Source organism: Theropithecus gelada, chromosome 3, assembly GCF_003255815.1.
Source record: "Theropithecus gelada isolate Dixy chromosome 3, Tgel_1.0, whole genome shotgun sequence".
In the NCBI taxonomy this organism is placed as follows: Eukaryota; Metazoa; Chordata; class Mammalia; order Primates; family Cercopithecidae; genus Theropithecus; species Theropithecus gelada.
Window position 1 is genome coordinate 1,144,722 of NC_037670.1, and position 10,268 is coordinate 1,154,989.

The following is a 10,268-nucleotide window of genomic DNA, read 5'->3' on the forward strand; positions in this document are numbered from 1 at the left end:
CACCTCCACTCACGTTTATCACAGCACTGTTCACAATAGCAAAGACATGGAATCAACCCAGGTGCCCATCAATAGAGGGTTGCATAAAGAAAATGTGGTATATATACACCATGGAATACTATGCAGCCATAAAAAGAATGAAATCATGTTTGTTTTGTTTTGCAGCAATATGAATGCAGCTGGAAGCTATTATCCTAAGTGAATTAATGCAGAAACAGAAAACCAAATAGCAGACTGGGCGCGGTGGCTTATGCCTGTGATCCCAGCACTTTGGGAGGCAAAGGCAGGCAGATCACGAGGTCAGGAGTTCGAGACCAGGCTGACCAATATGGGGAAACCTCGTCTCTACTTAAAATACAAAAATTAGTCGGGCACGGTGATACGTGCCTGTGATCCCAACTACTCAGGAGGATGAGGCAGAAGAATCGCTTGAACCCAGGAGATGGAGGTTGCAGCGAGCCAAGATCACACCACTGTGATCCAGCCTGGTGACAGAGTGAGACTCCATCTCAAAAAAAAAAAAAAAAAAAAGAAAGAAAACCAAATACCATATGTTCTCACTTATAAGCAGAAGCTAAACATGGGGTGCATGTAAACATAAAGATGGGAACAATAGAGACTGTGGACTACGGGGTGGGGAGAAAGGGAACAAGGGTGAAAAAACTACCTGTTGTACTATGTTCACTACTTGGGTGATGGGATCATGACAAATCCAATCCTCAGCATCACACAATATACCCATGTAACAAACCTGAACATGTTGTAGCCTTCCTTGGATTTGCAACTTCCTTCTAACAGTGTATTGGTTATTGAGTGATCAATGCATTGTTGCCAAATAGTTTGTAGAAATGACAGTTCAGAGAAAAGAGCATTAAATACAGAGTCAGGAGACTGGAGTGGGGTCCAGTGACGACGTTACTTATGGCCGGGCGCAGTGGCTCGCACCTGTAATCCCAGCACTTTGGGAGGCTGAGGTCGGCAGATCGCGTGAGGTCAGGAGTTTGAGACCAGCCTGGCCAACATGGTGAAACCCCATCTCTACTAAAAATACAAACATTAGTCAGGTGTGGTGGCAGGTGGCAGGTGCCTGTAATCCCAGCTACTCAGGGGGCTGAGGCAGGTGAATCACTTTAACCCAAGAGGTTGCAGTGAGCTGAGATTGCGCCACTGCACTCTAGCCTGGGTGACAGAGCAAGACTCCATCTCAAAAAAAAAAAAAAAAAAAAAAAAAAAAGGCGAAGTGGTGCTGCAGGCTTTAAGACAAAGAATCTAACATTGCCAGGGTGGGTTAAATAAGGAGATCCCCGAGCTGGTCAAGATAAATCCCTGGAAATTCTGCAGACAGGTGAGAGAAAGACACCCAGTGCAGAAAGAGGGACAACCCCTCACAGGTAACAACAGGGTGTGTGTGTGTGTGGCTAATCGTAATTGACTTGTGTGACTGGAAGGGTGAAATGTGACTAAGGAACCAGAAGAGGGTAAAGAAAGAGACAGGTTGCAGTGATGCTTCCGATATTTTCCATGAGAATGAAAAATCAGTATATTTATATTGAAATGAAAACAAAAATATTGCTGGAGTGTAAATGAGAAAATGTTTCCGCAAAACCTCTGCCGGCTTTAGAGTACCAGGCAAACATCAGTTATTGCTGCTGCTACCCATGTTGTCAAGTGACAGCAAGTTAGGGAATACTACCCTTAAAAGATTGCATATAATTTCAAACCGTTGTAGGAAAAGCAAAAAATAAAGAAAAAAAAAACCCATAAAACGCCTTTAGGAGGGATGCTGTCTTGATCCAAATTGAAGGTGATTTATTAGTGCGAGTAATCAACAGTAGTAGGTCCACATCAATTTTATATCTAATTTAAAATTTTGAGCTCTCCATGTGCTCGTTAAAGAATATAATGAATGGCCGGGCGTGGTGGCTTATGACTGTAATCCCAGCACTTTGGGAGGCTGAGACGGATGGATCACGAGGTCAGGAGATTGAGACCCTCCTGGCCAACATGGTGAAACCCTGTTCCTAATAAAGTACAAAAACAGTTGGCCAGGCGTGGTGGCCTGTAGTCCCAGCTACTTGGGAGAGTGAGGCAGGGGAGTTGTTCAAACCCGGGAGGTGGAGGTTGCAGTGAGCTGAGATTGCGCCACTGCATTCCAACCTGGGCGACAGAGTGAGGCTCCGTCTCAAAAAAAAAAAGAAATACGCGTAAAGAAACTGAAAAAAAAAATTAGTCACATATTCTGAAAGAATTACTGGTAACATTTCAGTGTTCTAGCACTTTTTTCTAAATATACATGTAGATTTTTCCCCCATTAATCAGATTTTTCTTTTTCTTCGTGTGTGTGAGTGTGCGTGTGTGTGTGTGTGTGTGTCTGTGTTTTGACCCGACCTCAGATCTCTGCAACCTCTGCGTCCCAGATTGGAGCAATTCTCCTGCCTCAGCCTCCCAAGTAGCTGGGATTACAGGCACCAGCCACTACACCAGCCTAATTTTTGTATTTTCAATAGAGACGGGGTTTCACCATGTTGGCCAGGCTGGTCTCAAACTCCTGACATCAAATGATCCGCCCGCCTCGGCCTCCCAAAGTACTGGGATTACAGGCGTGAGCCACTGCCCCCGGCCGCCCGGCCTTAATCAGATTTTTCTAAAAACAAAGTGGGAAATCTCCTGGGGACCACAAGGTCGATTCAGCCGCTGTCCTCTGTCTGGGGTTTTCAGAATGAGAGTCTGGAGGGAGTCCCCAGCACTCTCTTCAGAGGCAATACCGCTCTCGGCCACAAGAGGGGGATGTGTGCTCAGGAACGCGGGCCCCAAAGCTGGAAAGCGCTGCCCTGGCACCTGGCGCTGGCAGCTCCCACTTGGATCACACTGAGTCACTGTTAGATTTATTGCTTACTGCTCAGTGCGCTTCTTGGAAACCTTGGTTCATGAGGAGAAAAAGACAGAGCTCACATGCTCACTCTTGCACCGTTCTGGCCCGAATTTGGCAAATCTTTGGACAGCTCTCCCCTCCGGTTGGAGGCTTGGGCTTCGCAGGTCATCGCCCCCAGCCTCACACCCTTCAGCAATTTCCCATCATTGCCCAGGACCCATAAGGCCTGTCAGGCCCAGATGCCCTGGTCCAGCTTCCGACCTCCTTCCCTGTCGCCTGCCACCCCTCATACTCTGTTTTCAAACAGCAGTGGGCTGATGTCAGCTGCGATTGCAATCACTGACCTCTGCTACCAGTAGACCTTCTGGCATGCTGTTTTGTTTTTGTTTTTGTTTTTGTTTGAGACGGAGTCTTGCTCTGTTGCCCCTGCTGGAGTGCAATGGTGAGATCTTGACTCCTTGAAACCTATGCCTCCCGGGTTCAAGCAATTCTCGTGCCTCAGCCTCCCAAGTAGCTGGGACTACAGGCACGTACCAACATGTCTGGCTAATTTTTTGTGTTTTTAGTAGATACACGGTTTCACCATGTTGGCCAGGCTGGTCTTGAACTCCTGACCTCAGGTGATCCACCCGCCTCGGCCTCCCAAAGTGCTGGGATTACAGGCGTGAGCCATCATGCCTGGTCTGAACTTGGCAAACATTTGGACAGCTCTCCCCTGTGTTGCAGCCTCAGGCTTCGTAGGTCATCGCCCCCAACTTCACATGCTTTACTGGTTTCCCCTCATTGCCCTGGACCCAGTCTGAACCTCTTATAAGGCCTGTCAGGCCCCAATGCCCTGGCCCTGCTTCCAGCCTTTTTCCCTGCCACCCACCACACCACATACTGTTACCAGACAGCACTGGGCTCATGTCAGCTGTGATTGCAATCACTCAGCTCTGCCACCAGCTGACCCTCCTGTATGTAACTTTCCAGAAAGCTCTTCCCAGCATTTCTTGGTTTGTTTGTTTGTTTGTTTGTTTTTGAGACGGAGTCTCACGCTGTGGCCCAGGCTGGAGTGCACTGGCACGATCTCGGCTCATTGCAACGTCCACCTCCCTGGTTTAAGTGATTCTCCTGCCTCAGCCTCCCAAGTAGCTGGGATTACAAGCACGCACCACCACACCCAGCTAATTTTTGTATCTTTACTAGAGACAGGGTTCAGCCATGTTGGCCAGGATGGTTTCGATCTCTTGACCTCGTGATCCGCCCACCTCGGCCTCCCAATGTGTTGGGATTGTGAGCACAGGTGTGTGAGCACCTCACCCGGCCTTCCCAGTATTTCATAAGGAGTTACCTCTTCCCAGAAGTCTCCCTCCAGCCTGCAATTCTGTGTTATGTAATTATCTGAACTTCTGTGGGGCACAGTGAGCCCCCATCACACCACTTAGCAGTCTGGAGTGTCTGCCTGCCTTCTGAGATGGAAGCTCCATGAGGGAGAGCATGTGTCAGCCTCATGCATGCATATTCCTAGCACCTTGACACTGTGCTTGGCACCCCATAGGGCTCAGTAAGGATTTTACTAAATATGGCCAGGTACAGTGGCTTGCACCTATAATCTCAGCACTTTGGGAGGCCAAGGTAGGAGGATCGCTTGAAGCCAGAAGTTTGAGACCAGCCTGGGCAACATAGTGAGACCCCATCTCTCCAGTATATTAAACACTCAGCCAGGTATGGTGGCATGCACCTGTAATCCCAGCTACTCAGGAGGCCAAGGTGGGATAGGCGCTTGAACCCAGGAGCTCAAGGGTGCAGTGAGCTATGATTGTGCCACTGAACTCCAGCCAGTCTGGCAGAACGAGATTCTGTCTCTAAAAAAAGTTGACTAAATGTGTGAATGAAGGAATGAATGAGTGTGTTCTTCCCTGTTCCCTGAGAAGGGTCTGCAAAAGCCAGTGCACTTCCTTCCATCCCTTCCCTCCCTGCTCACCGGGTGCCCCTCATTGTCTCCCAAGCCTCTGCAGACACATCCCAAAGAACAATGCTGGTGAAGGACTAGTTCTGTTCCTTGTGATCGTGGAAAGAAATGGGATTCAGGCCGGGTGTGGTGGCTCACACCTGTATTCCAAGCACTTTGGGAGACTGAGGTGAGAGGATTGTTTGAAGCCAGGAGTTTGAGTCCAGCCTGAACAACACAGTAAGACCCCATTTCTACAAAAAACAAAGATTAGCCAGCTGTGGTGGTGCATGCCTGTAATCTCAGCTGCTCAGGAGGCTGAGGCAGGGGGATAGCTTGAGCCCAGAAGATTGGGGCTGCAGTGAGCCATGAGCACACCAGTGCACTACAGCCTGGGTGACAGAGTGAGACCCTGTCTCTAAAAAAAAAAAAAGGTCAGGTACAGTGGCTCACACCTGTAATTCCAGCACTTTGGGAGGCCAAGGCAGGTGGATCACCTGAGGTCAGGAGTTCGAGGCCAGCCTCACCAACGTGGCGAAACCCCATCTCTACTAAAAATACAAAAATTAGTCAGGCACGGTGGTACGCACCTGTAATTCCAGCTACTTGGGAGACTGAAGCAGGAGAATTGCATGAACCCAGTGGGTGGAGGTTGCAGTGAGCCGAGATCATGCCACTGCACCCCAGCCTGGACGACAGAGCAAGACTCTGTCTCAGAAAAAAAAATAAAAATTAAAACAATAAATAAAAGAAATGGGATTTGGAGTGAGGCCGACCCAGCCTCAGAACTGGCTCTACCACTTACCAGCTGTGCATGTATCTTATTTTCTTTTGTTCTTACTTTTCTTTTCTTTTCTTTTTTTTTTTTTTTTTTGAGACAGAGCCTTGCTCTGTCACCCAGGCTGGAGTGCAGTGGCACGATCTCAGCTCACTGCAAGCTCTGCTTCCCTTGTTCACGCCATTCTCCTGCCTCAGCCTCCTGAGTAGCTGGGACTGCAGATGCCCACCACCACACCCACCTAATTTTTTGCATTTTTAGTAGAGATGGGGTTTCACCATGTTAGCCAGGATGGTCTCCATCTCCTGACCTCGTGATCCACCCTCCTCGGCCTCCCAAAGTACTGGGATTACAGGTGTGAGCCACCACGGCCGGCCATGTACCTTGTTTTCTCCATTTGCAAAGTGAGGACAGGACCAAACTTGCAGGGTTGCTGTGAGGCAGCGCTTGCCAGCCTGACACGTGGTAGGCAGTCATTAGATCAGGGTCTTCCTCCCACTTTCCCACTGCCCCAGCCTAAGCTCCCTCCCCTCTGGAGCCTTGGGACACACACACCCCTGTAATCTCAAGTAGCAGCCGCTACTACCCTGACCCACCTCTGTCCTCCCCCAGGTTACCCTGTGCTCTATCCCCCCACAGAGAATAGTGACAGACATAGAATAGATGCTCCAAAGATATGAAAAGAATGAAGGAGTGAATGAAGCAGCCACTGCAGTCTCCCCTGGGGCGTGTTGTCCAGTAGACACCAGCCTCCTTTTTTTTTTTTTTTTTTTTTTTGAGACAGAGTCTTACTCTGTCACCCAGACTGGAGTGCAGTGGTGTGATCTCAGCTCACTGCAACCTCTGCCTCTGCCTCCTGGATTCAAGTGATTCTCCTGTCTCAGCCTCCCAAGTAGCTGGGATTACAGGCAACCACCACTACACCCAGCTAACTTTTGTGTTTTTAGTAGAGATAGAGTTTCACCATGTTGGCCAGGATGGTCTCAATCTCCTGACCTTGTGATCTGCCTGCCTTGGCTTCCCAAAGTGCTGGGATTACAAGTATGAGCCACCGCGCCCGACTTGAATTTTTGTATTTTTAGTAAGAGATAGGGGTTTCACCATGTTGGCCAGGCTGGTCTTGAACTCCTGACCTCAGGCGATCCGCTTGACTCGGCCTCCCAAATTGCTGGCATTACAGGCGTGAGCCACTGCATCTGGCCTGCCACCAGCCTCTTGATAGGCAGGCCAGACAGAGCACCTGTGAACACACAGGTGCCAGGACATCTTTTCAAGGCAAGGACAAGAAACAGAAAAATTGACACTGGACTTTACCAGAGAACAAAGAGGAAGGAGGAGGGAAGATGAAGAAAATGTATAGCCCTGCGGGAAAAGGAAACTTCGAGAACTGCTGGGCCTGGATTCTTGTGCATGACATTAGGGCACCCCTGCAAGTCGCCACAAGGATCACACCCACACGACTCTGTCATCTGAGCAAACCCCTCCGAAGGGTGTCTGCATTCCCCACAGCCATTGCTGGTTCTAAGAGAACAAGTTTCAAAAAAGGCTTTAAAAATGTTTTTATTGATTTATTTTTCATTTTTGGTAGAGATGGGGTCTCACTATGTTGCCCAGGCTTGTCTTGTACTCCCGGCCTCAAGTTATTCCCCTCCCCAATCCCACCTCATCCTCCCATAGTGCTGAGATTACAGGTGCGAGCCACTGTGCTAGGCCTGAAATCACTTTCTAAATTTCATCATGCTTCCTCTTGTGAACATTTTATATCACGTGTATCCCGAGGCCCCCTTGACAGCCCTCCTCAGGGCCCCTCTGCACCCTCCTGTGTTATATGTGATCGGAGCACCCCCAGAGCTTCATCATCTGTGATGAGCACCCACCGTCTCTCCAGTCAGAACCATCAACTGATGAATAAGGGCGGATTTCTTCTCAAATGATCTCCACCCCCAATTCATTACATTGCAAAGACTGAGCTCAGAATGGCTTATCTGATGCTTGGTGCGGCTGTGCTTTTTTGGAACACCGTTCATTGTGGACACAAGCTCTCTCCCGTGTGATGCTCTCGGGTGCAAGCTGTGATGGGGGTTTCACACGCTTCAGTGCTGTGTCCTCCCCTGTGATTTTTGCATCTCTGATAACAGCTTGCCTCCATCTGAGGATTTTCCTCCGCTGGTGCCATTGATCAGGAGTCTCTCTAGTATAAATTATGAGATGAATGGAAATTTTCCCTCATTCATAATATTTGAAGCTTTCCTCTGCCCTGTGAGTTCTTTGATATTCTACTGGAAATCCTGCCCAAGTGTTTTGTCATGTGTATCAGACCAGTAGAGTTTAGGCTTAATGTCTGCAATTTTCCCAAAGGGTACCTTTTTTTTTTTAAGAGATGGGGTCTTGCTCTGTTGTCCAGGCTGGAATACAGTGGCATGATTATAGCTCACTGCAGCCTTGACTTCCTGGGCTCAAGTGATCCTCCCACCTCAGCTTTCTGAGTAGCTGGGACTACAGGCACACACCACCGTTCCTGGCTGGTTTTTAAATTTTTTATAGAGATGAGGTCTCACTGTGTTGCCCGGCTAGTCTCGAACACCCAGGCTCAAGCGATCCTTCTGTCTCGTCCTCCCAAAGTACTGGGCGTACAGGCATGAGCCACCGTGCTCAGCCCAAACTTTATTCTGAGTGCCATGGTCATTGCTGATGGTCAGCACCCCCTGGAATGCAGTGGGGTGCCCACCCCCACCACTCCGCATTCTGCCCATCCTTTAAGCCTGGCCCAAAACCCACCTGTTCCCTGAAGCCTTCCTGGGATGCTGGGAGCCTGAAGCCCTGCTCCCCTGCTTCCCTTAATGATAATTCACTGCCTGCAAAAACCGTTTAACACTCATGCCACACTTAGCCCTTCGTTAATTTTTGATGACTTTTTCTTCCTGAGCAGACTGAAAGATATTTGAAGAGGGGCCGCCTCTTGTCCTCTGGATGTGCCAAGACTCCTCTGAACCCCGAGACACTCAGGGTGGCTTGGTGGACTGTGTGGACAAGCAGACTGCTTATAACTGTGACAATGTCGTCTAGGCAGACGGGTTTGTAGTTCAGGGCGTTAACCTTCCACTGAAGACATAGCCCGCCTTCTTCAGGGTGATTGTCCCTTGAAGGTCACACAGGGAGGAAGGTGATCTTATACTTACTGCCACCTCTTCCTCCCCTCCCAACCTCCAGCCGCAGGCAGGCCAGCGGCATTAGCCGAGGTGGCCGATGCGTCGTCTCTGCAGTCTCAGCTCTGCCTGGGAGGTGTTGCTAGTTGCCCTGCATTGCACTAGCCCTGGGAGTGATTTTGGGGATGGGCAGGCAAGGAACAAGCAAGAAGTCAGTGTTGCTGGTCAGGCGCAGTGGTAGCTCACACCTATAATCCCAGCACTTTGGGAGGCCAAGTTCTGTAGATCACCAGAGGTCAAGGGTTCAAGACCAGCCTGGCAGCATGGTGAAACCCCATCTCCAGTAAAAATACAAAAAATAGCCAGGCATGGTGGCGCACACCTGTAGTCCCAGCTACTCAGAAGACTGAAGCACTAGAGTCGCTTGGACCCAGGAGGCGGAGGTTGCAGTGAGCCGAGGGCATTCGACTGCACGCCAGCCTGGGCGACAGAGAAAGACTGTCTCAAAAAAAAAAAAAAAATAGAAATCACCGTTGCTGTGGAGCTGTGCATTCACAGTCCTAGTTAAGTATGACCAGCTCAGGGACCACCCTCGATGTGAACTTGGGGCTCTCTGAAGGGAAGGCTACGCCTTAGGCCTGTCTCTGTGTTCACAGTGCCCAGCTTAGCATCTGGCTCATAGTAGGTGTGCATTCAGTATCTGCTGAATGAACATTGCACTCTGGTTCCCAGGCAGCCAAGGAGTTCGTGGTGGTAGCGAGGAGAACAGACCTTAAGGACTGTACTGAAATGTCCCACCTGGGTCTGCTCCTGCCCCTGGGGAGGACGTCGTCCCATTGGTATATGGCTAAGTTCTGGGTCTCAAGGACACAGGACAGAAAAGGTCCCTCGCCTTTTGTTGGTGGTGAAATGTCAATCTCCCCTGAAGAAAAGGGAACAAATTTCTGTCCAAGTCCAGAGCTGGGTTTTTTTTTTGTTCTGTTTTGTTGGTTTTTTTGTTTTGTTCTGTTGTTTTTTTGCAAGATGGAGTCTTGCTGTGTCTCCCAGGCTGTAGTGCAGTGGCGCAATCTCAGCTCACTGCAACCTCCGCCCCCAGTTCAAGAGGTTCTCCTGACTCAGCCTCACGAGTAAGCTGGGATTACAGGCGAGTGCCACCACACCCAGCTAATTTTTGTATTTTTAGTATAGACAGGGTTTCATCAGGTTGGCCAGGCTGGTCTCAAACTCCTGACCCCGCCTGCCTCAGCCTCCCAAAGTGCTGGGGTTACAGGTGTGAGCCACCACGCCCGGCCAAGTCCAGAGTTTTATATAGCCTTGGAGCTCTCTTCTAACTTTAAAAGCTACAAGCTGGGCGCAGTGGCTCATGCCTGTAATCCCAGCACTTTGGGAGGCTGAGGCGGGTGGATCACCTGAAGTCAGGAGTTGGACACCAGCCTGGCCAACATGGTGAAACCCCATCTCTACTAAAAATACAAAAATTAGCTGGATGTGCCATTACATGCCTGTAATCCCAGCTACTCGGGAAGCTAAGGCAGGAGA